A 26137-nucleotide genomic window follows, 5' to 3' on the forward strand; every position below is an offset into this window, starting at 1 on the left:
TCTGTAAAGGGCCAGATGATAAATATTTTAGGCTTGGCAGATTAGAAGGACTGTAAGATTTGTCACAACTACTCTATCATTGCAGTGGGAAAGCAGCCATAAATAAGCAAATAAATGATTAAGTGTGGCCATGTTCAATAAAACTTCATTCATGAACATTGGAATGTCATATAACTTTAACATGTCACAAAATGTTATTCCTATTTTAATTTTTAAACATTAAAATATATAAAAACTATTATTAGCTTATAAACTATACCCATGAATTCATGGCTAGATCAATCAGTCATGGTTTGCTAATGTCTATGATAGGTTAAAAAAAATAACAGGACATTTTTGAAAGAGCTAAAATTTCTTACAACCACATAAACTTTTCTTATACTTATTTTAAAATATAATATTGTCACTTTGATTAAATAGGCAAATATTGTTTCACAGGTGCCCATCATTCCATCTTAATCAAGTACTCAGATCTCCTTTGATAACTATTTTGATTTTGTCTTCTCAGGATCAGATTCTTAATTTTAAAAAATTAAAATATCTTTGCACCTGGAAGTATCTTTGATATTTCCCAGTGCATCCAAGCAAATCACAAAGATTTCTTCTTATTAAGATAAAATGAATATTTGGGGTTATTTGATCCTTTCCCTATTTATTAATTAGCTTAATATTATTATAAGAGATAAATGAGAATAATAATGATAAAATGGGAGGAGCTCATTCTTACCTAGGTTAATTTTGCAGATGTAAAATGCTTTTAATATTAAAATGTAGGTGTATTTGTCAATATGCTCATTATTCATAATGTCTTATTCTTACCCCCAAGGGAAGAGAGTTGAAAATTTTATGAAATAGTTACGTGCTGTACACTCCAATGGCTCTTTTCCATTTTGGTATTAATGATTACTGTAATAAATTAACAACAGCCATTTACTCTCATAGATAGGTGAACTTTGCTTTCCTGTAGTTCTTACTTAAATACTCAATGGTTGGAACTCATGTTTTCAACAAAGTCAGTTTTCATGTCTCTACCAGCTATCTTAACTGGTACCTCAAATAAGACAGAAAAGATACCTGAAGATTATTAAGCGTGTATCACTTAGAATCCTTTTCAACTATACCAGAGGATTGACTCAAGCTTTCCAGGACATTTTTATTTCATAATGAGATGCCTTCTTGAAAACAAACTGCTGATTTGAGATCCAGGGGAACCAAAATTAATTATATTGGACTAAACAAACTGATGGGAAAATCTTAATAGTAGTTATTTGTTTGGAATATTGCTTATGTTGTTTTAATGCTCTATTGACTGATGAATATTTAAGAACTCACTTTTTCTTTCAGATCTCTGACCCTCAATTTAGAATATTATGCTTTTATAAATGGAAATGAAACATTTAAAAATGGAATCTAATTTCCAATGAAGTCTCATAGTTCAGAACCAAATATTTTAAATGAGTATTCTTATTTATTTATTTATTTATTTTTAGTAATAGTTATGTAAAAAAATTAATAAAGAGAAACCTCAGTTGAAAAGAGTAGGGTGACCAGAGAGGGAGCTTTCACATGCTGCATGGATAACAGAGACCAATAGGAAAAAGAGAGTCCTCTTTTTCCTGGCAAGGACTCAACCAATGAAAAGCTCTGGACCCTTCATTTACTACAGCCCTCTCTCAACTTCCTTTTCCTCTCTGTAAAAGTGTTCTTCTTTACCTGCAGGGTGACTTTACTGTGGCTCATCATTGTTGTAGACACCAAATTGTAGTTCTCTGCTGATCCTGATCTCTGCTAATCCTTCTTCACTGGAGAAATATCTGGCAACTTATTGATTTCAGGTCAACATTTTAATGGCCCATATGGGGACCAGAGAAGACAGCTAGTGGTTCTTGGCCTGGTGAGCACAAGGTGAAATACCCAAAACTGAGTCCAGTGTCACTCATTGATTTTCTCACTGACCCTGGAGTTTGAATGTATGTCTTTCTCCTGGATCATAGCTCATGTTCTCTTTGTGTTTCATGATCTCTAGGCTTTATTTGTGATCTATTTAAACGTTTCTGGTTAAGGGTTTGTTCTGTATGCAAGTATTTGTTTGATAATTCGCTCTTAAGATCAAACCATTTCAATCAAAGCTGGCTGAAAATGCCTTTGCCCCAATTCCTTTGGGAAGGGTCTGCTTTGAATAAAACTGTGCCAGTTTTTCAGCCCTTTGGCCTCTTTCTTTGGATGGGCTGTCCTCTGGAGAGTGGATAAAAAAATGCCATGTCCTCCAGAACAGGACTGTCTCCTTAAGACTGGCTGGGATCAGCTTGAAAGCTGTGTAAATTGAGCTGTTTGAAGACTGACCTTTACTCTAGAGGAAAAAGATCTGAGAAGGGAACCCTAGTTATCTAAATATCTTGAAACCTTCTCCCCAATGCTAGCTTTTATGTTTAAAAACCATGGCCCTTTTTCATATGCATTTCTAATTAAATGGACTGGCCCAACCAAAGGGAACTTAGAGTGTCAGGGTCCATAACAGGGTGCAGGTTCAATCTGGGCCCCCAAGCAATAAACACTATTATCACTTGACATTCTATTGTTTCTAATCCTGTTGTTATTAACTTTGGTTTTACTACCATCCATTCCCACCAGAAATAAATTCTTTACTATAATCTATTTATGCAGTACATTCTTTAGTATCCCAGTAGATGAAACTAGTCAATATCTTTTTGCCTTCATGTGAGAAGAAAAACAATTCACCTGACAGTAATGCCTCAGGGTTTTACTGAGAGTCCTTATTTCTAGCAAATACTGAAGGCTGATCTGGATAACATAAATTTCCCTAAAATCTCTACTTTGTTGCAATGTATGGATGATTTGCTTTCTTGCTCACCTTCTTAAGCCTCTCCACAGTAAGACATGATCCAGTTGCTAAGGATATTAGCCTTAAAGGGACATAAGGTCATCAAAGAAAAAATGCAGTTTGCACAAAATCCGCTTTGTTATTTAGGGCATCTAATATTGCCAAATTCAGACTTAAATTGAAGAAAGTAGGGAAAACCACTAGACCATTCAGGTATGAACCTAAATCAAATCCCTTATGATTATACACTGGAAGTGAGAAATAGATTTAAGGGACTAGGTCTGATAGACAGAATGCCTGGTGAACTATGGACGGAGGTTCATGACATTTTACAGGAGACAGGAATCAAGACCAAATCCATGGAAAAGAAATGCAAAAAAGCAATATGGCTGTCTGAGGAGGTCTTACAAATAGCTGTGAAAAGAAGAGAAGCGAAAAGCAAAGGAAAAAAGGAAAGATATTCCCATTTGAATGCAGAGTTCCAAAGAATAACAAGGAGAGATAAGAAAGCCTTCCTCAGCAATCAATGCAAAGAAATAGAGGAAAACAACAGAATGGGAAAGACTAGACATCTCTTCAAGAAAATTAGAGATACCAAGGGAACATTTCATACAAAGATGGGCTTGATAAAGGACAGAAATGGTATGGACCTAACAGAAGCAGAAGATATTAAGAAGAGGTGGCAAGAACACACAGAAGAACTGTACAAAAAGAGCTTCATGACCCAGATAATCAGTATGGTGTGGTCACTCACCTAGAGCCAGACATCCTGGAATGTGAAGTCAAGTGGGCCTTAGAAAGCATCATTACGATCAAAGCTAGTGGAGGTGATGGAATTCCAGATGAGCTATTTCAAATTCTAAAAGATGATGCTGTTAAAGTGCTGCACTCAATATGCCAGCAAATTTGGAAAACTCAGCAGTGGCCACAGGACTGGAAAAAGTCAGTTTTCATTCCAGTCCTAAAGAAAGGCAATGCCAAAGAATGCTCAAACTACCGCACAATTGCACTCATCTCACACACTAGTAAAGTAATGCTCAAAATTCTCCAAGCCAGGCTTCAGCAATATGTGAACCGTGAACTTCCAGATGTTCAAGCTGGTTTTAGAAAAGGCAGAGGAACGAGAGATCAAATGGCCAACATCTTCTGGATCATGGAAAAAGGAAGAGAGTTCCAGGAAAACATCTATTTCTGCTTTATTGACTATGCCAAAGCCTTTGACTGTGTGGATCACAATAAACTGTGGAAAATTCTGAAAGAGATGGGCATACCAGACCACCTGACCAGCCTCTTGAGAAACCTATATGCAGGTCAGGAAGCAACAGTTAGAACTGAACATGGAACAACAGACTGGTTCCAAGTAGGAAAAGGAGTGCATCAAGGCTGTATATTGTCACCCTGCTTATTTAACTTCTATGCAGAGTACATCATGAGAAATGCTGGGCTGGAAGAAGCACAAGCTGGAATCAAGATTGCTGGGAGAAGTATCAGATATGCAGCTGACACCTCCCTTATGGCAGAAAGTGAAGAGGAATTAAAAAGCCTTGTGATGAAAGTGAAAGTGGAGAGTGAAAAAGTTGGCTTAAAGCTCAACATTCAGAAAACGAAGATCATGGCATCTGGTCCCATCACTTAATGGGAAATAGTTGGTGAAACAGTGGAAACAGTGTCAGACTTTACTTTTTTGGGCTCCAAAATCACTGCAGATGTTGATTGCAGCCATGAAATTAAAAGACGCTTACTCCTTGGGAGGAAAGTTATGACCAACCTAGATAGCATATTGAAAAGCAGAGACATTACTTTGCCAACAAAGGTCTATCTAATGAAGGCTATGGTTTTTCCAGTAGTCATGTATGGATGTGAGAGTTGGACTGTGAAGAAAGGTGAGCACCGAAGAATTGACGCTTTTGAACTGTGGTGTTGGAGAAGACTCTTGAGAGTCCCTTGGACTGCAAGGAGACCCAACCAGTCCATTCTAAAAGAGATCAGTCCTGGGTGTTCTTTGGAAGGAATGATGCTCAAGCTGAAACTCCAGTACTTTGGCCACCTCATGGGAAGAGTTGACTCATTGGAAAAGACTCTGATGCTGGGAGGGATTCGGGGCAGGAGGATAAGGGGACGACAGAGGATGAGATGGCTGGATGGCATCACTGACTCGATGGACATGAGTTTGAGTGAACTCTGGGAGCTGATGATGAACACGGAGGCCTGGCATGCTGCAATTCATGGAGTCACAAAGAGTTGGACACGACTGAATGACTGAACTGAACTGATGTGTGTATATATATATAATATATATATGTATATATATATTATATATATATATATATTGGGGCTTCCCTGGTGGCTCAGTGGTAAAGAATCTGCCTGCCAATGCTGGAGACATCGGTCTTGCCTGGGAAATCCCATGGACAGAGGAACTTGGTGGACTACAATCTATGGGGTCATAAAGAATCAAACACAACTTAGCAACAGCAAGACATATATATAAATTTATGCTTTAAGTAAAAGAAAAACTCATTCTATGAAGTTATTTTTAGCAAATATAATAATGAACACCATTTGGCGTGCTGTTATGAAGCATACCATTTGTTTTCTTGGAGATCTTAATAATCCTTGTGCAAATATGAAATGCAAGTACTTAATTAGGTAATTTATTAACAATTCATCTGAAATATTTATTTACTATGTACTGTGTCAAACATTCTTCAAGTTCTAAGGATATGATAAAAGTAAAATACTTACAATTCCCTCTTCTCCAAATTACAAAACAGTTGATAAAACATCCAGTTAAATAAATATTATAATGTAGCTTGATGAATGGTAGCATTCATCCTGAAGGTAGGAGAAACCAGAATTCTATGGGAACCAATGGCAATGGAGAAAAACCTGTCTGAGTGATGGTCTTCTTGAGAACACCACATTTAGGTTAAGAACTGGAGAATGAATGAATAGGACTCAGCCAGACAGAAGGTGGAGATTGCATAGTGGAAGTGATAGCCTTTTGGAGTGATAGTTATTGATTTCTAGGAGTCAGACATCCAAAAGGGAAAAGTTAGTCATTGAAGGGACTTAGTGAATAATCAGATTTCTATTTTTCAAAATACTATTTAAATTGGAAATTGGAACTGTAGAAGGACAGGACTGGGGCAACAGAGCAATTAGGAGGCTGTTTCAGAACTGCAGTAAAGGACGATAATGGCCTAGCATAGTGCTGGGCAAGTGATGATAGAAAGATGGAAAATAATCCATATCCAGACTATCAAAACCTATTGAATTTAACATTAAAATTTTTCCAGAATCTGATCACTGCACACCATCTGCCTTGCCACCATCCTGGTATAAGCCAACAACATATCTCATTTCAATTACTTCAATAACCTCTTAGCTAGAGTTGCCAGATTTAACCAATCAAAATTTTATCTGGCAACACTGCTCCTAACTATTTCCCACCTTCTGCCTCTTCTCACATGCCAGTCTCTTCTCAACATGACAGTTAAGTGTACTGTTAGGCAAACACAACTTGATCTTGAAAAGTTCTAAACAGCCCACTGGTCATGATGTATTATGCTTATTTAGTTCAGTTTAGTCGCTCAGTTGTTTCTGACTGTTTGTGACCCCATGGACTGTAGCACGCCAGGCCTCGCTGTCCAACACCAACTCCCAGAGTTTACTCAAACTCATGTTCTTTGAGTCAGTGATGCCATCCAACAATCTCATCCTCTGTCATACATTTATCCTCCCTCCTTCAATCTTTCTCAGCATCAGGGTCTTTTCCAATGAGTCCATCAACAGAAAATTGGATTAAAGATTTACTGAGCATGGCCCTGCCCATCAGAACAAGACCCAATTTCCCCTTCAGTCAGTCTCTCTCATCAGGAAGCCTATTATCCTCCTCCATCAGAGGGAAGACAGAATGAAAACCATAATCACAGAAAACTAACCAATCTGATCACCTGGACCACAGCCTTATCTAATTCAATGAAACTATGAGCCATGCTGTGTAGGGCCACCCAAGACAGACAGGTCATGGTGGAGAGTTCTGACAAAACGTGGTCCACTGGAGAAGGGAATGGCAAACCACTTCAGTATTCTTGCCTTGAGAATCCCATGAGCAGTATGAAAAGGCAAAAAGATAGGACACTAAAAGATGAACTCTCCAGGTCAGTAGATGCCCAATATGCTACTGGAGATCAGTGCAGAAATAATTCCAGAAAGAATGAAGAGATGGAGCCAAAGCAAAAATAACATCCAATTCTGGATGTGACAGGTGATGGAAGTAAAGTCCGATGCTGTAAAGAGCAATATTGCATAGGAACCTGGAATGTTAGGTCCATGAATCAAGGCAAATTGGAAGTGGTCTAACAGGAGATGGCAAGAGTGAACATAGACATTTTAGGAATCAGCGAACTAAAATGGACTGGAATGGGTGAATTTAACTCAGATGACCATTATATCTACTACTGTGGGCAAGAATCTCTTAGAAGAAATGGAGTAGCTATCATAGTCAACAAAAGAGTCCGAGATTATGCTTCTTACATACTGCTGGGATAAATTTATTAACATTTTGTCTAAGATCTTTATGTTAATAAGTGCTTTTGTGTCTAATTTCTTTTTGTTAGCCTGCTATGGTCAGATTTTGATGTTGAGGTTATATTTGCATCATTAAGTGAATTGTGGAGTAATTTATTTTTTCCCTCTCTCTTCTCTGGAAATGTGTTTTTAAGATTATATTTATCTTCTCTTTGTAATTGACAGAATTTTCCTGAAAACCTTAGGCCTGGTATTTGTTATTTTACATTTTAAAATACTGATTCAATGTATTTGTTAAAAGACAATGTTGTTGAGTCAATTATTAAAACTCAGTTTCTAGTAAACTGAATATTTTGTCTAAATATTCAAGGTTCTTATGATAAAGTTTTTCTTGTTCTCTCTAGGTAATCTGAGTATTACCTCTACTTATGTCTTTTCTCCTTTTTCTTCCCTCATATTGTTTATATGTACTGCTATTCTTCTTAATTTTGCCAACATTTGTGTGTTATCTTTTTAAAATAATCAACTTTTGTCTTGCTGATTCTATTTTTCATTTGTCTTGAATTGCAAAAATTTCCAGATCTTACATTTATTATCTCCTAACTTCTATATTTGGTTTATCCTATTGTTCATATACTATTCTATTTATATTGATTTTGAAATTCTCATTTATCCCCCCATTTTCAAAATTTCACATAACAGTTAAATCTAGATGTCCAATTGATTCAGTGTGAATATTTTATAAGTCCTGCTATGCAATTCCTATTGATTATTTTACCTTAAGTATGAATTTCCTTGAATAATGAGCTGGTTGCCTAAGTAGGATCTCAACAGATGAAAAATGAGGGATTAAGAATAAGTAGGATATTAAGTATAATTATCAATTTTAATGCTGGGTTGGCAAAAAAGTTCATTTGAGTTTTCTCATACCATCATTTGGAAAAGCCTGAACACATTTTTTGGCCAACTCATTAGATTTGCTGTATTTCAATATTCATTCTATTTGAAGCTCAAATGGTCCTATGTTTGGCTAATGAGAATCCCTTCAAGTTGTCTCTTGTGTCCTTTCATGGTCTATGAGGAAGTCTAGGTACAGGATTTCAGAAGTGATAAGATGATCAGGCTCACCTTGAATATTTCTGATAACAGATATATTTTAAGAAACCCTGGTAATTTTTGTAAGTGGAAAATAATATTTGGAAACTATATCTTGGTGGTAGGTTTGCATTTTCTACTGGATTGTCACAGCTTTTAGGGCATTTCAGTGGAGATCTAAAAACACATGTATTTTGTTTATCTTACAAGGAGAAAAATAAATTCTACCTTTCCACACTATGCAAAGGAGTCCAAACGGTATTATCTTCAGTTTCTGTCAGAAAGGCCAGCATTCACAATGTTTGAAGCCCTTGCCTGGCGGTAGTGCACATGAAGGAGGAGACTGTACCTAAATTCCTTGCCACAGGAACCTACTCAGGTGGCACCAACCTTGACTTTCAAATGGAACATTATATCTACAAAAAGGAAAGTGGTGGCATCTACATCTTAAGTGTGAAAGACCCTGGGAGAAGTTTCTGCCAGCAGCTCATGCCATGGTTGCCACTGAAAAATCCATCTGATATTGGCATCTTCTCCTTCAGGAATACTGGCCAGTGGGACGCACTGAAATCTGTAGCTGATACTCAGGCCACCTCTATTGCTGGCCACTTCAGTTCTGGAAACTTCACTAACCAGATCCAGGCAGCTTTCCAGGAGCCTCAACTTCTCGTAGTTACAGATCCCAGGACTGACCATCTGCCTCTCCCAGAGGCGTCTTAAGTTAACTTGTCTACTATTGTTTTATGTAACACAGATTCTCCTCTAGGCTATGTAGACATTGCCGCCCCATTCAGCAACAAGGGAACATCTTCAGTTGGGGCTGACGCAGTGGCTGCTGGACCCGGAGATTCTGCGCATGCACAGCATGTTTCCCTGCGTGAACTCACAGGAGGTTGCGCCTAACCTCTACTTCCACAGAGATCCTGAGGAGATTGAAAAGAGTGGGCCGCTGCTGGAAAGGCTGTGACTGAGGAGGAACTTGAAGGTGAATGAACCTATCGAGTTCCAGAGTTTACTGCTACTAAAGTCAAGGTTGCAGATTAGTCTCAGGGCAGGCAGCGCCCTCTGTGCCTATTCAGCATTTCCATGCTGAATATGATAACTGACTGGTCTCAAGCTGTTCCCCACCAAGCTCTTAAACAAAAAACGGAAATATAAAGTTGACAGAAAAGAACATTTCTACAAAAGTAAGTAAATCTATACATTCTAACTTCATATTACTAATTTCCCACATTTAAATGGACATTATAGTAGAGGACCGCCCCCCTTGCCAGTCAGAATGGCTGCTATCCAAAAGTCTACAAGCAATAAATGCTGGAGAAGGTGTGGAGAAAAGGGAACCCTCTTACACTGTTGGTGGGAATGCAAACTAGTACAGCCACTATGGAGAACAGTGTGGAGATTCCTTAAAATACTGGAAATAGAACTGCCATACGACCCAGCAATCCCACTGCTGGGCATACATACTGAGGAAACCAGAATTGAAAGAGACACATGTACCCCAGTGTTCATCGCATCACTGTTTATAATAGCCAGGACATGGAAGCAACCTAGATGTCCATCAGCAGACGAATGGATAAGAAATCTGTGGTACATATACACAATGGAGTATTACTCAGCCATTAAAATGAATACATTTGAATCAGCTCTAATGAGGTGGATGAAACTGGAGCCTATTATACAGAGTGAAGTAAGCCAGAAAGAAAAACACCAATACAGTATACTAACGCATATATATGGAATTTAGAATGATGGTAATGATAACCCTGTATGCGAGACAGCAAAAGAGACACAGATGTATAGAGCAGTCTTTTGGACTCTGTGGGAGAGTGAGAGGGTGGGATGATTTGGGAGAATGGCATTGAAACACGTATACTATCATATGTGAAACGAATTGCCAGTCCAGGTTCGATGCATGATAAAGGATGCTTGGGGCTGGTGCACTGGGATGACCCAGAGGGATGGTATGGGGAGGGAGGTGGGAGGGGGGTTCAGAATGGGGAACATGTGTACACCCGTGGTGGATTCATGTTGGTGTATGGCAAAACCAATACAATATTATAAAGTAATTAGCCTCCAATTAAAATAAATAAATTTATATTAAAAAATGGACACTATAGGATTCTGTTTCATGTTTGATTTGTATCTTGATGTCTTTTATGCTGAAGATCTTGGTTCTTAGTGATATAAGTGTAATTGTATATATGGTTTACTCTACTCTGTGTATGGTGAAGTATGTATATATCTTTACAAGAGTTTTAGAATGATCCCAATAGCGCAACCTAAGACTCTGTTATTTTCATTTTTATATGCTTAGGTATATAAAGTCAACATTCTATTTTTAAATGTTTGAGGTAAATATCTTTGCCATTAGGCCACAAATTTGATATAAAGTAATAATCAGTCAGTCAGTTCAGTCACTCAGTTGAGTCCAACTCTTTGCGACCCCATGGTCTGCAGAATGCCTGGCTTCCCTGTCCATCACCAACTCCCAGAGCTTGCTCAAACTCATGTCCATCCAGTCAGTGATGCCATCCAGCCATCTCATCCTCTGTCATCCCCTTCTCCTCGCACCTTCAATCTTTCCCAGCATCAGGGTCTTTTCTAGCGAGTCAGTTCTTCGCATCAGGTGGCCAAAGTACTGGGGTTTCAGCTTTAGCATTCAGTCCTTCCAATAAATATTCAAGATTGATTTTCTTTAGGATGGACTGGTTGGATGTCCTTGCTGTCCAAGAGACTCTCAAGAGTCTTCTCCAACACCACAGTTCAAAAGTATCAATTCATCAGCACTCAGTTTTCTTTATAGTCTAACTCTCACAGCCATACATGACTACTGGAAAAACCATAGCTTTGACTAGACGGACCTTTGTTGGCAAATTAATAATAGTGAGTTTCAATTTATTTGTTATGTTAGGGGTTGCTTCACTTTTTTCTGTTTTATTTAATGTTATTTTTCACATGTATAGAAAAATGAAGATGGTGCTAAGGTCAAAACTATAATACAAGTCACATTGAAAAATACCTAGTTTTTATCTTTGTTCTTCCCACTACCTCTCTTTTGTCTTCTTTCCCAAATTTACTATTTTGGTTTATCCTTCTATTGTCTTTTGGAAAATATTAGCAACCATGTATGTTCATGTGTTTGAGTGTGCATATAAATTCCCACACTTGTTACCCAAAAGGTTCCCCAAAAAGTGTAAGATATTTCTTTCATTCTTTTTCTTTTTTGCAACTGTTTTGCTTTTGCAATTAATGGAGAAGCAGCTTTATGCATGTTTCTGGGTGTATCTTGGAAATAGATTCCTAGAAGTGGGATTTCTGGGTCTCAGAGAAAATGCATGTGTAATTTTGCTAATTCAAATTCTTAGAGCCAGTACGGTTTTGCTTTACCATTAGCAATGTATGAGGGCTTCCCTGATAGCTCAGTTGGTAAAGAATCTACCTGCAGTGTGGGAGACCTGGGTTTGATCCCTGGGTTGGGAAGATCCTCTGGAGAAGGGAAAGGCTACCCACTCCAGTATTCTGGCCTGGAGAATTCCATGTACAGTATGGTTCCTGGGATTGCAAAGAGTCGGACAGAACTGAGCGACTAGCTCAGTAGCTTCACTAGCTTCACTAGCAACGTACAAAAGTGATTGTTTCTCACAACCTTAACAACGGAGTATGTTGTCAAAGTTTTCTGGTTTTGTCAAGGTTAGAAATCATACCTCAGTGCAGTTACAATTTATATTTCTATTATACATCTGATCACCTCAGATAATTAAGGGCCATTTTTGGTTCTTTTTCTGTGGACTGCTTCCCATAGCACTTGTCTATTTTTTTCTTCTTTAAAGTGTTGGGACTTTTTCTTTTTTAGAGGTTCTTTATATAATAACAATGTTTCCCCTCTATATGTGATACAAGATGAAAATATTTCATCTAGCTTTGTCATTTGTTCTTATCCTTCCCTCTGTCACTTCCTTCTTTCCTTTCTTCCTTCTTTGTATTTTATTTTTTTGTCATGCACACAACTTTCAGGATCTTAGTTCCTCCACCAGGGATTGACACCATGCCCTTTGCAATGGAAGCATGGAGTCCTAAGCACTGAACCACTAGGGAATTCCCCTTCTTCTTTATTTATACCATACACATTTTTAATGAGCTTCCCTGGAGGCTCAGTGGAAAAGAATCTGCCTGCAATGCAGGAGACGTGGGTTCAATCCCTGGGTAAGGAAGATCCCTGGAGGAGAAGGAAATGACAACCCACTGCAGTGTTCTTGCCTGGAGAAACCCATGAACAGAAGAGCCTGCCAGACTATAGTTCATGGAGTCACAGAGAGTCAGATATGACTTAACAACTCAACAGCAACATTTTTAATGTCATAACATTTATCAACAATTTTCCTTATTGTTTCTAAATTTTAGATCACAATAAGGCATTTAAAAAAACCATTTTATAGATAATAAAGGAATTCACCCATATTTTAATGCTTGTACAATTTTATTTAAGCCTTAGATATCTGATATTTTTAAAAATTTTCATGGTCTACAGTGTGTTTAATATACAGCACTTTATTATTGGTTAGTTTCAATTAAAAAAAAAAACTCTATTATTTCTCCTTTGATCAATGAGTTTCTTAAGGTAGTTTGTATCATACTGCTTCTTTGGCATTTTCTGGGCCCTGCTTTATGGATTATGTGTCCAATTTTCTAAATGTATAATATATGCCTAAATTATTCTCCATTTGTTCCTGTAGAGTTCTGCTTATGGCCATTGTGTAAAGTATGTTCACATTTTGTAGTTCAGATTTTCTGTATCTTATTATTTTGTCTGCTTGACTTGACAGAAACAGAGTTATGTTGAAACCTTCTATGTTGTTGAGTTTATCTACTTCAACCTGTAGTTCTGGACACTTTTACTTTACATATTGTAAGAATGTATTACCATGTACAGGAATTAGCATTTAAATATCTTCTTAGAGGGGGCTTCCCTGGTAGCTCAGCTGGTAAAGAATCCACCTGCAATGTGGGAGACCTGAGTTCGATCCCTGGGTTGGGATGATCCCTGGAGGAGATATTTGGCAACCCACTCCAGTATTCTTGCCTGGAGAATCCCATGGACAGAAGAGCCTGGCGGGCTACAGTCCATGGAGTCACACAGAGTTGGACACGACTGAGTGACGAAGCACAGCACAGCACAGCATCTTCTTAGAAAACTGACGCTTTTCTTCATATAAATATGTATTTAAGTTCAGTTCAATTCAGTTCAGTCACTCTGTCACGTCCGATTCTTTGCGACCCCATGAACTGCAACATGGCAGGCCTCCCTGTCCATCACCAACGCCCAGAATCCACCCAAACCCATGTCCATTGAGTCGGTGATGCCATGCAGCCATCTCATCCTCTGTCGTCCCCTTCTCCTCCTGCCCTCAATCTTTCCCAGCATCAGGGTCTTTTCAAGTGAGTAGGCTCTTCTCATCAGGCTGTCAAAGTATGGGAGTTTCAGCTTCAACATCAGTCCTTCCAATGAACACCCAGGACTGATCTCCTTTAGGATGGACTGGTTGGAACTCCTTGCTTTCCAAGGGACTCTCAAGAGTCTTCTCCAACACCACAGTTCAAAAGCATCAGTTCTTCAGTGCTCACCTTTCTATACAGTCCAACTCTCACATTCATACATGACTACTGGAAAAACCATAGCCTTGACTATACAGACCTTTGTGGACAAAGTAATATCTCTGCTTTTTAATATGCTGTCTAAGTTGGTCATAACGTTCTTTTCAAGGAGTAAGCATCTTTTAATTTCATGGCTGCAGTCAACATCTGCAGTGATTTTGGAGCCCAAAAATAAAGTCAGCCATTATTACCACTGTTTCCCCATCTATTTGCCATGAAGTGATGGGACTGGATGCCACGATCTTAGTTTTCTGAATGTTGAGCTTTAAGCCAACTTTTTCACTCTCCACTTTCACTTTCATCAAGAGGCTTTTTAGTTCCTCTTCACTTTTTGCCATAAGGGTGGTGTCATCTGCATATCTGAGGTTATTGATATTTCTCCCAGCAATCTTGATTCCAGCTTGTGCTTCTTCCAGCCCAGCATTTCTCATGATGTACTCTGCATAGAAGTTAAATAAGCAGGGTGACAATATACGGCCTTGACGTATTCCTTTTCCTATTTGGAACCAGTCTGTTGTTCCATGTCCAGTTCTAACTGTTGCTTCCTGACCTGCATATAGGTTTCTCAAGAGGCTGGTCAGGTGGTCTGGTATGCCCATCTCTTTCAGAATTTTCCACAGTTTATTGTGATCCACACAGTCAAAGGCTTTGGCATAGTCAATAAAGCAAGAATAGATGTTTTTCTGGAACTCTCTTGCTTTTTCCATGATCCAGCAGATGTTGGCCATTTGATCTCTCGTTCCTCTGCCTTTTCTAAAACCAGCTTGAACATCTGGAAGTTCATGGTTCACGTATTGCTGAAGCCTGGCTTGGAGAATTTTGAGCATTACTTTACTAGCATGTGAGATGAGTGCAATTGTGTGGTAGTTTGAGCATTCTTTGGCATTGCCTTTCTTTGGGACTGGAATGAATATTGACCTTTTCCAGTCCTGTGTCCACTGCTGAGTTTTCCAAATTGGCTGACATATTGAATGCAACACGTTCACAGCATGATCTTTCAGGATTTGAAATAGCTCAACTGGAATTCCCGGAGAAGGCAATGGCACCCTACTCCAGTACTCTTGCCTGGAAAATCCCGTGGATGGAGGAGCCTGGTAGGCTGCAGTCCATGGGGTTGTTAAGAGTCGGGCACGACTGAGCAACTTCACTTTCACTTTTTACTTGCATGCATTGGAGAAGGAAATGGCAACCCACTCCAGTGTTCTTGCCTGGAGAACCCCAGTGATGCGGAACCCTGGTGGGCTGCCATCTATGGGGTCACACAGAGTCGGACACGACTGAAGTGACTTAGCAGCAGCAGCAGCAACTGGAATTCCATCACCTCCACTAGCTTTTTTCAAAGTGGTGCTTTCTAAGGCCCACTTAACTTCAGATTCCAGGATGTCTGGCTCTAGGAGAGTGATCACACCATCATGATTATCTTGGTCATGAAGATCTTTTTTATACAGTTCTTCTGTGTATTCTTGCCACCTCTTCTTAATATCTTCTGGTTCTGTTAGGTCCATGCCATTTCTGTCCTTATTGAGCCCATCTTTGCATGAAATGTTCCCTTCGTATCTCTAATTTTCTTGAAGAGATCTCTAGTCTTTCCCATTCTGTTGTTTCTCAATTTCTTTGTATTGATTGCTGAGGAAGGCTTTCTTATCTCTTCTTGCTATTCTTTGGAACTCTGCATTCAGATGCTTATATCTTTCCTTTTCTCCTTTGCTTTTTAATTCTCTTCTTTTCACAGCTATTTGGAAGGCCTCCCCAGACAGCCATTTTGGTTTTTTGCATTTCTTTTTCTTGGGGATGGTCTTGATCCCTGTCTCCTGTACAATGTCATGAACCTCCCTCCATAGTTCATTAGGCACTCTATCTATCAGATCTAGTCCCTGAAGTCTATTTCTCTCTTCCACTCTATTATCTTTAAGGATTTGATTTAGGTCATATCTGAATGGTCTAGTGGTTTTCCCCACTTTCTTCAATTTAAGTCTGAATTTGGCAGTAAGGAATTCATGATCTGAGCCACAGTCAGCTCCTGGTCTTATTTTTGCTGACTGTATAAAGCTTCTCCATCTTTGGCTGCAAAGAATATAATCAATCTGATTTCAGTGTTGACCATCTGGTCTGGAAGAGGATCTTTGCTATGACCAGTATGTTCTCTTGACAAAATTCTATTAGTCTTTGCCCTGCTTCATTCCATATTCCAAGGCCAAATTTGCCTGTTAGCCCAGGTGTTTCTTGACTTCCTACTTTTGCATTCCAGTTTGCTATAATGAAAAGGACACCTTTTTTGGGTGCTAGTTCTAAAAGGTCTTGTGCATCTTCATAGAATCTTTCAACTTCAGCTTCTTCAGCATTACTGGTTGGGGCATAGACTTGGACTACTGTGATATTGAATGGTTTTCCTTGGAAACGAACAGAGATCATTCTGTTGTTTTTGAGACTGCATCCAAGTACTGCATTTTGGACTCTTTTGTTGACCATGATGGCTACTCCATTTCTTCAGAGGGATTCCTGCCTGCAGTAGTAGATATAATGGTCATCTGAGTTAAATTCACCCATTCCAGTCCATTTTAGTTAGCTGATTCCTAGAATCTTGATGTTCACTCTTGCCATCACTTGTTTGACCAGTTCCAATTTGCCTTGATTCATGGACCTAACATTCCAGGTTCCTATGCAATATGCTCTTTACAGAATCAGACCTTGCTTCTATCACCAGTCACATCCACAACTTTGTATTGTTTTTGCTTTGGCTCCATCCCTTCATTCTTTCTGGAGTTATTTCTCCACTGATCTCCAGTAGCATATTGGGCACCTACCGACCTGGGGAGTTCCTCTTTCAGTATCCTATCATTTTGCATTTTCATACTGTTCATGGGGTTCTCAAGGCAAGAATACTGAAGTGGTTTGCCGTTGCCTTCTCCAATGGACCACTAAATCCATCCTGCTTAGGTTTATTTTTTCTTATATTAGTATAACTGGCTCAACTGTAATTTCATTAGTGGTTGCCTGATATATATTTATTAACTACTTTAATTTTAATCTTTACTTAGCTTTGGGCTTTAGGTGCATGTATTATAAAAAGAATATAGCTGAAATTTGATGTTTTTGTCTAACCCCAAAATATACATTTTAATTAATAATTTTAGTTCATATTTTCTTGAAAGGTAAAGGTTAGCTTTCCCCAGACTAGTGTCCTGCAGGTTGTTCCCCTGAAATGAAAGTTGAGTCCACATATTCCTTTAAAGCTCTGTGGAGAAGAGTTATGGCCTGCTGACTAAGAAAATCATTTCTGGTACATAATAAGGTTTGGATCTCAGCTCCTGATCACATGAAGAGAACACTTCAAATCTTGCTGCTGTATTGATATATTGCATGGCTGTACTCACATGGCTTGAAGTAGAAGGGACAAATAATGCTACCCACCTACCATGAATGCTGAGGTTGCAAGGCAAGGCTGGAGTCAAGATTCTACCTTGTCAAATTGCTATTGTAGCCTGGTTGCTGATCTAACCATGGGAGGGACTAATCCTTCCCATGGATTAATGATGCTTTAAAAATGCATAGCTCACATGTTGAGGATCTTCTTCCAGAGTCTGAGGGCTAACATGAAATATTCTTCATTGCCTAGGAATTCAGTGGGCAACAGAGTATTGCACACGTGTTATTGCTTCTATTTCCATGGGGTTTCCTCAATAAATACTACAAGCATGTGCAGTGCGTGGGCTTCTAGCCATATAGATTTTATTTATACATGACAACAGGGATAATAAATACAGGTACTGCCTGGATTTGTTTCTATAAATTTACTTTTCCTTTTATATTTGCTTCATTTTCTCTGAGGTGCTTCTTTTCTCCTTTCTTGTTTTTTTGGTTTGTTTATGTGGGGATTGATTGAGCTATGTTTGGTTTCTTTCACCTATTTTTCCTTCTGTTAGTTTTGAAAGAAAATTACAGCAGTTTTCTTTTACTGATTATAGTGGATATTTTATCCAGAATATTTAACACAGTCTAAAGTTAATGATTCAAACACCTACTTACCAATGCAAAAACCTTAACTCTTCAACTTTTATCATCCCAGTTTTGACAATGTCTTATTGTGTTAAGTATCTGCCCTTTTTTGAGCTACATATATTAGACTTTTTGTTGCTATTTTGTTATTATTCTTATTTTATATGGAAAGTACTTGTTAGACATGCCTACATTTTAATCTTTTATTTTCCTCAGTGTTAAGCATTTTCATCAGATCCTTTCGAAGTTCCTTCAATGCAGGCTTATTTATGGTAAAATCTCTTTTCATGTATGTTAAAATGTTTTTGTTTTCCTTGTTGAAAGACAACTTTGCAAAGCACACACTATAAGGTTGATAGTTTTTTTCTTCACCAACGTGAAAATAATATTCCTCTATCTGGATTTCATTATTGCTATTGAGTTTTTAATTTGATTTTTGTTAGTTTAATTCTCATTTTTCTCTAGTAATCTGTTTTTTATAAGTGCTTTAAAATTTTTTCTATTCATCTTTGTGGTTCTTCAATGTTATTCTAAATGTATCTAGGAATCAATTTGTATTTCTTCTTTACTATGCTATATTTATGCTTTTAACCACCTATTCAATCTTCATTTCCTTATAATTTCATCACTCTTCTGATACTCTATTCAACCTCATCACTCTGCCAGATTAGCTCACTCAAAAGTGAACATGATCCACCAGATTAACAATACAGTGTCTTTTTCTTGGTACTTGACCTTCTTTAACTGGCCACAGCCACTTATACTTTGTTTATTCATTTGTTATTTTTTCTTTTTTAAAATTGAAGTATAATGTATAATACAAGTTACTGGTGTATAATATAGTGATTCATAATTTGTAAATGTTATATTCATCTAGTTTTATGAATATTGGCTATATTCCCCATGTTGTACAATATATCCTTGTAGCTTATTTTATAGCTAGTAGTTTGTTTCTCTTAAACCCCTATCCCTATCTGTGCTTAAAATCTTTTTTCTTTATTTACTGATGTGGTAGGCAAAATTCTAAAGATGTCTCCACCCCTAGATTCCTCTCCTTTGACTATTCAAACAACAATCTAGGAATTGTTGTGAAGGGATCTTACATATGTGATTAAACTCTCAAGTCAGTTGACCTTAAAATATGTAAATTATTCAGGTGGGCCCTTTGAAATAGAGTTTTCTCCATCTGGTTGAAGAAAAGGAAGTCAGAGAGATTCAAAGTGTGAGAAGGAATCAACTCACCAAAGCTTAAGATGTGGACATTTGGCGAGCATGTGTGAAAGAATGTGGTCACCCTTAAGTTGGCCTCTGGATGATGGTGAGCAAGAAGATGAGAACCTCAGGCCTACAGTTATAGAGAACTGAATTCTGCCAACAACTTGAATAGGCTTGTACACAGATTCTTCCCCAGAGTCTCCAGATAATAGATCAAGCTGGCTGATACTTTGATTTTTGGCTGTGAGATCTTGTCCCTGACTGGACTTCTGATCAATATAACTGTGATGGGATAAACGGATGTTGTTTTAAGCTGCCGAATTTGTTGTAGTTTGTTACACAGCATTTGAATGCTTAAAGTTTTATCAAAAGAGTAGATCTTCTGTTAAGTGCTCTTACAACAACAACAAAATTTCCAAAAAAGCAGTAGAAAATTAGTATCTTGGGCCTCTATATTCCTGTCTCTCCTCTGACCATTGCAAACACTTTGCCTCTGGCTTGTCTTCTGGATTCCCTTCCTCTGCCTGAGCCTTAAATTTGGGGTTTCTCCAGAGATCATCAATAAATCACTGCTTTATAATTTTGTCACCTAGAATAAGACAGTGCATCAATCTACGCAAAAGCTCCCCCCACCTTTTTTTCTTTTCTTCTTCATTATTTTATGAGGGAATGGACTTTGTTTTTTGGATTTAAATAACATTTGCAAATCTTGAGTATTATCTCATAACTCTTTAGTTTAAAGAAAAAATTAATAAATATAAAGATAACAACTCTATATAAACAATGTTTTAAATTTGACACTAAAACTTCAGTTACAATTTAATTGAATCCATAATTTTTAAGCTATTTGTGTTTTCTCTAATTTCTTTTCCAGCCTCATTCTATCCCTGTTGTCTCTTTGATAACATGTAGAATTTAATATTTTATTAGGACTGTTTGCTGGTTGTTTTAAGTACATATATCTCCTGTCCCTAAAGGTGAAGAATTCCTAGATTTTTGAAGAGGAATTCTACTTTATTTTGAACCTCACTCCCAAAAAGCACAATTCTGGAAATATTACATATGTTTAATGCACGGTTTCTGACTTGCAGAGAAAATGATATCTAAAAAGGGGGCTTCTGTATAAAAGGTGAAATGGGGATGTTTTTGCAATAGTTTCTACCGCCATATTATCATGAATTTCTCTCTACTGTCAACATTTTAACTCAGCGACACCAGTGCCATAGTGTTACATCAGAGAAAGAGCATCATGTTCTATTTGTTTACTTTCCTTATAGTAATATATATATATTATATAATATATATATATATATATATATATATATATCTCCAGTGTCTCCTGTATATATCTACTCTGGCTATTTTCTTTTTGATCTTATTAAGACACAAGGTTTTTCAAAGCAGAACCCTTGGTTTGTTTTGACAGAGACAGCAAAGGAGACATTTGATAAATGCTACATAATCAACACCTAAAGATGCCTGTCAGAGCTAGCAGATCATGCCCACTTAACTTGCTCTCTCTAATGTTCACCCTAGCCTGTGCACAGCTGGGATGTAATAAGCTCTTTCTCTTGATACATAAGAATACCCTGAGGGCCATGAGCTGCAGAGACCTAAGGTCAAATCTGGCCACTCTGCTTCTCCTTTGTCCCAAATCTGAATTTATTCATGATTAGTTCTGCTTGCTGCTACAATCAGAAAAGCTAAAGAGGTCGTATGGAAAGCAGAGGAAAAAGATGTGATGGATGTAGAAACAGTAGGAAATGATGGATGATCCTGAAGTCTCTCTGGACAAGCAGTTTCAAAAGAATGCTTATGAAAGAATAGATTTTCCTGTGCTTTGAATGTATTGTCAAGAAACAAACTACTTAAAATGCACCTTTTCAATGTTCTCATTTGTCTTTTCTACATATCTCAACACACCCTTTTAAAAAAGCAAAATACCACAGCCTGATGAAATATTAAAAATTCCCACACATATAGTCTGTGATAAAAGTGTTATAAGTGAATGTCATCAAAGGCATTTCAGAATAAGTTAAATGAAAATAAAGAGCTATAGGAATATAGTAATTAGTAATAATAAGATGACAGCAATATTAGCTATTATTTATTAAATATATTCTGCATATTAGGCACTGCTAAGCAGTTTATATAAATTAACTCATTTAATATTTTAAAAATAGGGTTATGTAGACAGATGGTGAAATGGAGGAAACACTTGTCAAAGGTCATACAGCAAATATAATGTAGAACCAAATTTTTTTACCCATTTCTGTCTGACTCACATTCTTAAAATCCTTGATCTAGTGCTGCTCAAAAAGAGTTATTGATTTTGAGTGTATTCTTAGAAATTGGGGGGCTTCTGTTGAAGATTTATATTTTGCTTGATACTATTTTCTTTGTGTCATTATAAAAATTACTCTTTCAGAAAAGAAATGTGCTTCTTAACCACATTATTATGTGTTTACTTCCCAAGTCTTATATCAAATGATGTTCATGGATAAAATTTGAGTAGATAACATGAGGTGTATTTAAGGGAGTAATATGTCTTCAGCAGGCTAGATTATAAGTGAAGCTGACATAGGTTAAGGGATTTAACGTGAAAAAAGGCTTCATTTTTCTAGATAAAATATTTTCAGGCACAAGTTGAATATATGAATACGTTCAACTTAACACCATTAAAAAAAATCTATTGATGTTAAAAGACGCAAGAACAAGGTCATACTTTTCCTTTTCTGCGGTTCTGATGGTTTTTCTTTGTCTCTGTAGTTCATCTACTCATTTGAATGTCAATTTAATGGAGCCACTCATTTTCTTTTGTAGTGTTTAAATTGATATCTTTTACATGACAAGCTTGTGATAACTCATTTAAATAGTGATGTTGTAATAGATTAAGCAGAAATGTTACTGTATCTTTTCTGATATATTTTACATGGGGTAAAATGAGATATTTTTGAAAGAACATGCATATTTTATCTAAATCTTTATAGCTCTTATGTCTAGTGAATTTTGGAGATAGGAATCTTGTAATTTTCTGAGAGAATAAAAGATTTGTGGAAAGTTCTGAACAAATTCCTAGTATATGGAAAAATTCAGTTTTCTCTGTTGAATGGCTCACCACAGAAGTTTTGGTTACAAGACATGGGCCCAGTCCTAGAGAGCTTGGACTTGGAACTAGGTGTACTTACTAGAGAAAAAAATTGCTGATCAGGTGAAGAAGTTCATTCAGACAGGATATTCAGTTATCTTGAGAGAAACTGAAAGGTAACTGGTCAGCCTGAGGAGCTACCTAGTATACAGGGCAGAAAAAAGAGGGGCCTAAAAGGAAGTGATATATTGAGGTATGTGGTAAGCAGACATGTTAAGAGTTTGGAAACAGGAAGCCAGACCTAAAACATGGGGTTTGAAGTTTGGAATCACATCTCAAGAGGCAAGGATGGAGGCATGAGAAAATTAGAATCCCAGTCCTGAAGTCATTGAGGTGCTGGAGTAATATCAGATCAGGGCTACTAACAGAGTCCAATAGGAAACTGAATCATGAATCATAAGGTGAGACTTGATCTCAAGAAGTCAAGTTACTAGAACTGGGGCACAAAATAGATCTATAAGGGGCAGACAGATTAACTTGAATATAGATAGCAATTATGGATTCCCTCTTTTAACAGGCTCAAATCTTTCTAAAACTAAGACAGGGCCTACATGTCAGTGTTAGTCAGACAGTAAAAAAAAAAAAAAAAAAATCTTTTGGGCATAATAAACCTGAGAGATTAGAGTAAGTTTTCACTTTAGGACTGGTATTTAAGGCAACAAGAATGTAATTCACTTTGGTTTTACTTGAGTTTGTTTGAGCAATCATTTTCACTATTAGCAACACATATATGATAGAAGTGAAACATAGGTAGAGTTACACCTCAACAGACCAAACTGGAACTATAAAGGCAGAGAGTATGAGAAGATCCAAAAGATCACACTGGAACACCCTTAAAAGAAAAACACCCCAGCTCACAGAGCAGTAGTGATTTGATCAGCCTGATATTTTGCTGCTTTAAGGAAACATTTGTCAACTTTATATTCAAGAACTTGGCTGGAGGAAAGGAGATTTTACTTTTACTTTTGATTTATTCACTACCTAGACTTGAGAATTCTTTGGGTCTTTCAATCATTCCTTTCTAAACAATAAATAAAAGATATGAGATATTTTAGAAATATCTAATTAATTTTCTAGTTAAGGACACTTGCTAATAGAACTTTGGAAATAATATGTTGGTAAAAAAGTTAAATGATCACCTTAAAATTCTGATCATATATTTGCTTTTCAATCACATCCACACAGAAAAATTATAATCACCATCAGAAGAGATATTTTTGAACATGAGGTCCAGTGATAAATGGCTGTAATTTCACAAATATCACCCCATTCTTCAAACTCTAATCATTACAGTTCCCATTATGCACTTTAGATTCTAATTTATTTTATATTAAATATATTAGTCTCTTCCAACAAAAGTGAGATAGCAAGTATATTATTATAAAGTAGGAGCAAAAATATAAATTTGCTCATTTTATAACTTTAGGATACAAAACAACTCATAGTTTGATAAGCATCAACGGATTTTCCCCCATATTTTTAATTTTTTAAATACAAATTTATTTATTTTAATTGGAGGTTAATTACTTAACAATATTGTATTGGTTTTGCCATACATCAACATGAATCCGCCACAGTTATACATGTGTTCCCCATCTTGAACCCCCCTCCCTCCTCTCTCCCTGTACTATCCCTCTGGGTCACAGATATATAGAACAGTCTTTTGGCATTAATGGATTTTTTAAACTTCAACCAATACAGAATTTTATGTGCCTTTAAAAAAAATAAAAAATAAATCAGCAGTACTAGGGTATTTTGTACAGCTAGGGAAAGATATGTTGACATAGCTAGCTTCGAGCATGTGGCGCTGGAGTCCTATTGGCACACATACATGTCACTTTCCTTTCACCTTTCAGAGCCCCTGAATTGCTGTTGCTTGATCATGGAGGTTCAATTATTTCCCATACTGACACCTGACCTTCCATAGCTTAATGAACTTAACCACCAAGACAAATGTATATATTTGTTCTCCAAATGACTTCATGGCAGCCATATGAAGGCAAGTGAGGCCCAATCCCTGAACTCCTGTGTATATGTTTTAAATAACCTGAATATATATTTTATGTCCCCTTTGTTATTTCTAACTGCCCTTAGGCCTCAAATCAGCTAAATTCTGTGTGTTTTTAATACACTTCAGACTGGCTTTTCTTAAACCTAAGGGACATGACCATAGTCAAATTTTCCGATTCTAAAATGTCTTAACACCTTATTTAACACCTAACACCTTGACCTCTTTATCTTTCATAGTCTTAAGATGTTTTGGCATAAGAGGGGAAATGTCTGAATGAATTTTGTAGTTATAATAAGAAGGGGTCTATGTGAAGTGAAAATAAGAAAACCTGACTACCATGGGATATTACATTAAAGGTGTTATGGAAATGTAGATTTTGTTTTGTACTATCTTAAGGTCTTGGCATACTGCACATGTGGAATCCATAAAACAAAGCGAATCACCTAGGTATACAGGGAAGAGTCTTTGTTGATGCTAATGATACTTCTGATACTCTCCTCATTCAGTTCCTAGACCATTATTATTCCACTGAATTCTACTTTCTCCTTCTTCTCGTGATTCAGTTCATACTTCTCTGACAGCAGAATGCCGTCTCAAAGTTTTAGTCTTTCCAGCTCTCCATCTTTCCTTCTTTTTCATTTTGTTCTTTACTTTCTTTATTTTCTATAGTCTCTTAATCTTTAAGCACAATCCTAGAAACACATTCTTTTTGCCCTACTAGGTGCCAAAATGGACAGTTTCAGTGATCTCCTTACCCCCTTAACCTGGCTTGCCAATTGCCTTCTTTTCAGTTTAAGCTTCTACTTTCTATGACAGAAAGCAAAAAGGTTTAGGTGAATTATTAGAGAGAACACTTAAATGTGTGAATATGTTCTATAATAAATTCATCCTTTTCTAATTCATTGGATGACAATGACTACTGGAGCCTGCCACTCCCACTCTTTCTATGTTTAGAAACAAAAAAAGCAAACTTTGGGAGAATATAGAAAAACAGATTGTATATCCTAGAGCTTTATTAAAGGCCTCTATAGAAGTACAAGGGATTGAATAATTTTATTTAAATATGAAGTTCAGATTGGTAGTAACAAAGAAATCATACTTTGTTACTAATCACAGAATGTTGGGTTGGAAAATCAATGTTCATTCATGTAATTTTATTTCTTATTAAACATTATATTGATTGGTTAAATGTGCTCACTCAACTAGCCATTTAAAATTCTTCCTATTTACATTTCATGTTTCTATTTTTATCTCCTGTCTCTAATGATTTTCTTCAAAAGATCCCAGCAGCTGCCTTCTGCCCAATCAAGCCATGGTTCGCCTTTTGTACCTGTGCAGTCACGTTAATATAAAGCAGAATGCTCTGTCTTCATATTTGTTGTCATTATTAGAATAATTTCAGAAATCTCTTTGACTTTTGAGACCATGTCAATTTGTGTTACTGATACTTAACTGATTGATCTTGTTATAGATGTGCTTTACTGAAGTGAGACTACTGTTAAACCAGGCTTGTAGGATCTCTCCCCTCCTACATTCTCACAGTAGATTTTGTCACATTATCACAATTCTAAGGGCTTGTAAGCTCATTTACTCATTACCATATAGACTAATGTTTAAATGCACAGGTCCTTGTGTTTAAAGT

The 26137-nt window shown here is 37.0% G+C and overlaps 1 pseudogene; it reads left to right on the top strand.

Annotated features, from left to right (window-relative positions):
• The first annotated feature begins 5658 nt into the window (after positions 1-5658).
• On the top strand, positions 5659-9576 carry LOC109554914 (small ribosomal subunit protein uS2B-like; annotated as a pseudogene).
• Positions 9577-26137: the final 16561 nt, after the last annotated feature.

Source organism: Bos indicus, chromosome X (assembly GCF_029378745.1).
Source record: "Bos indicus isolate NIAB-ARS_2022 breed Sahiwal x Tharparkar chromosome X, NIAB-ARS_B.indTharparkar_mat_pri_1.0, whole genome shotgun sequence".
Lineage (NCBI taxonomy): Eukaryota > Metazoa > Chordata > Mammalia > Artiodactyla > Bovidae > Bos > Bos indicus.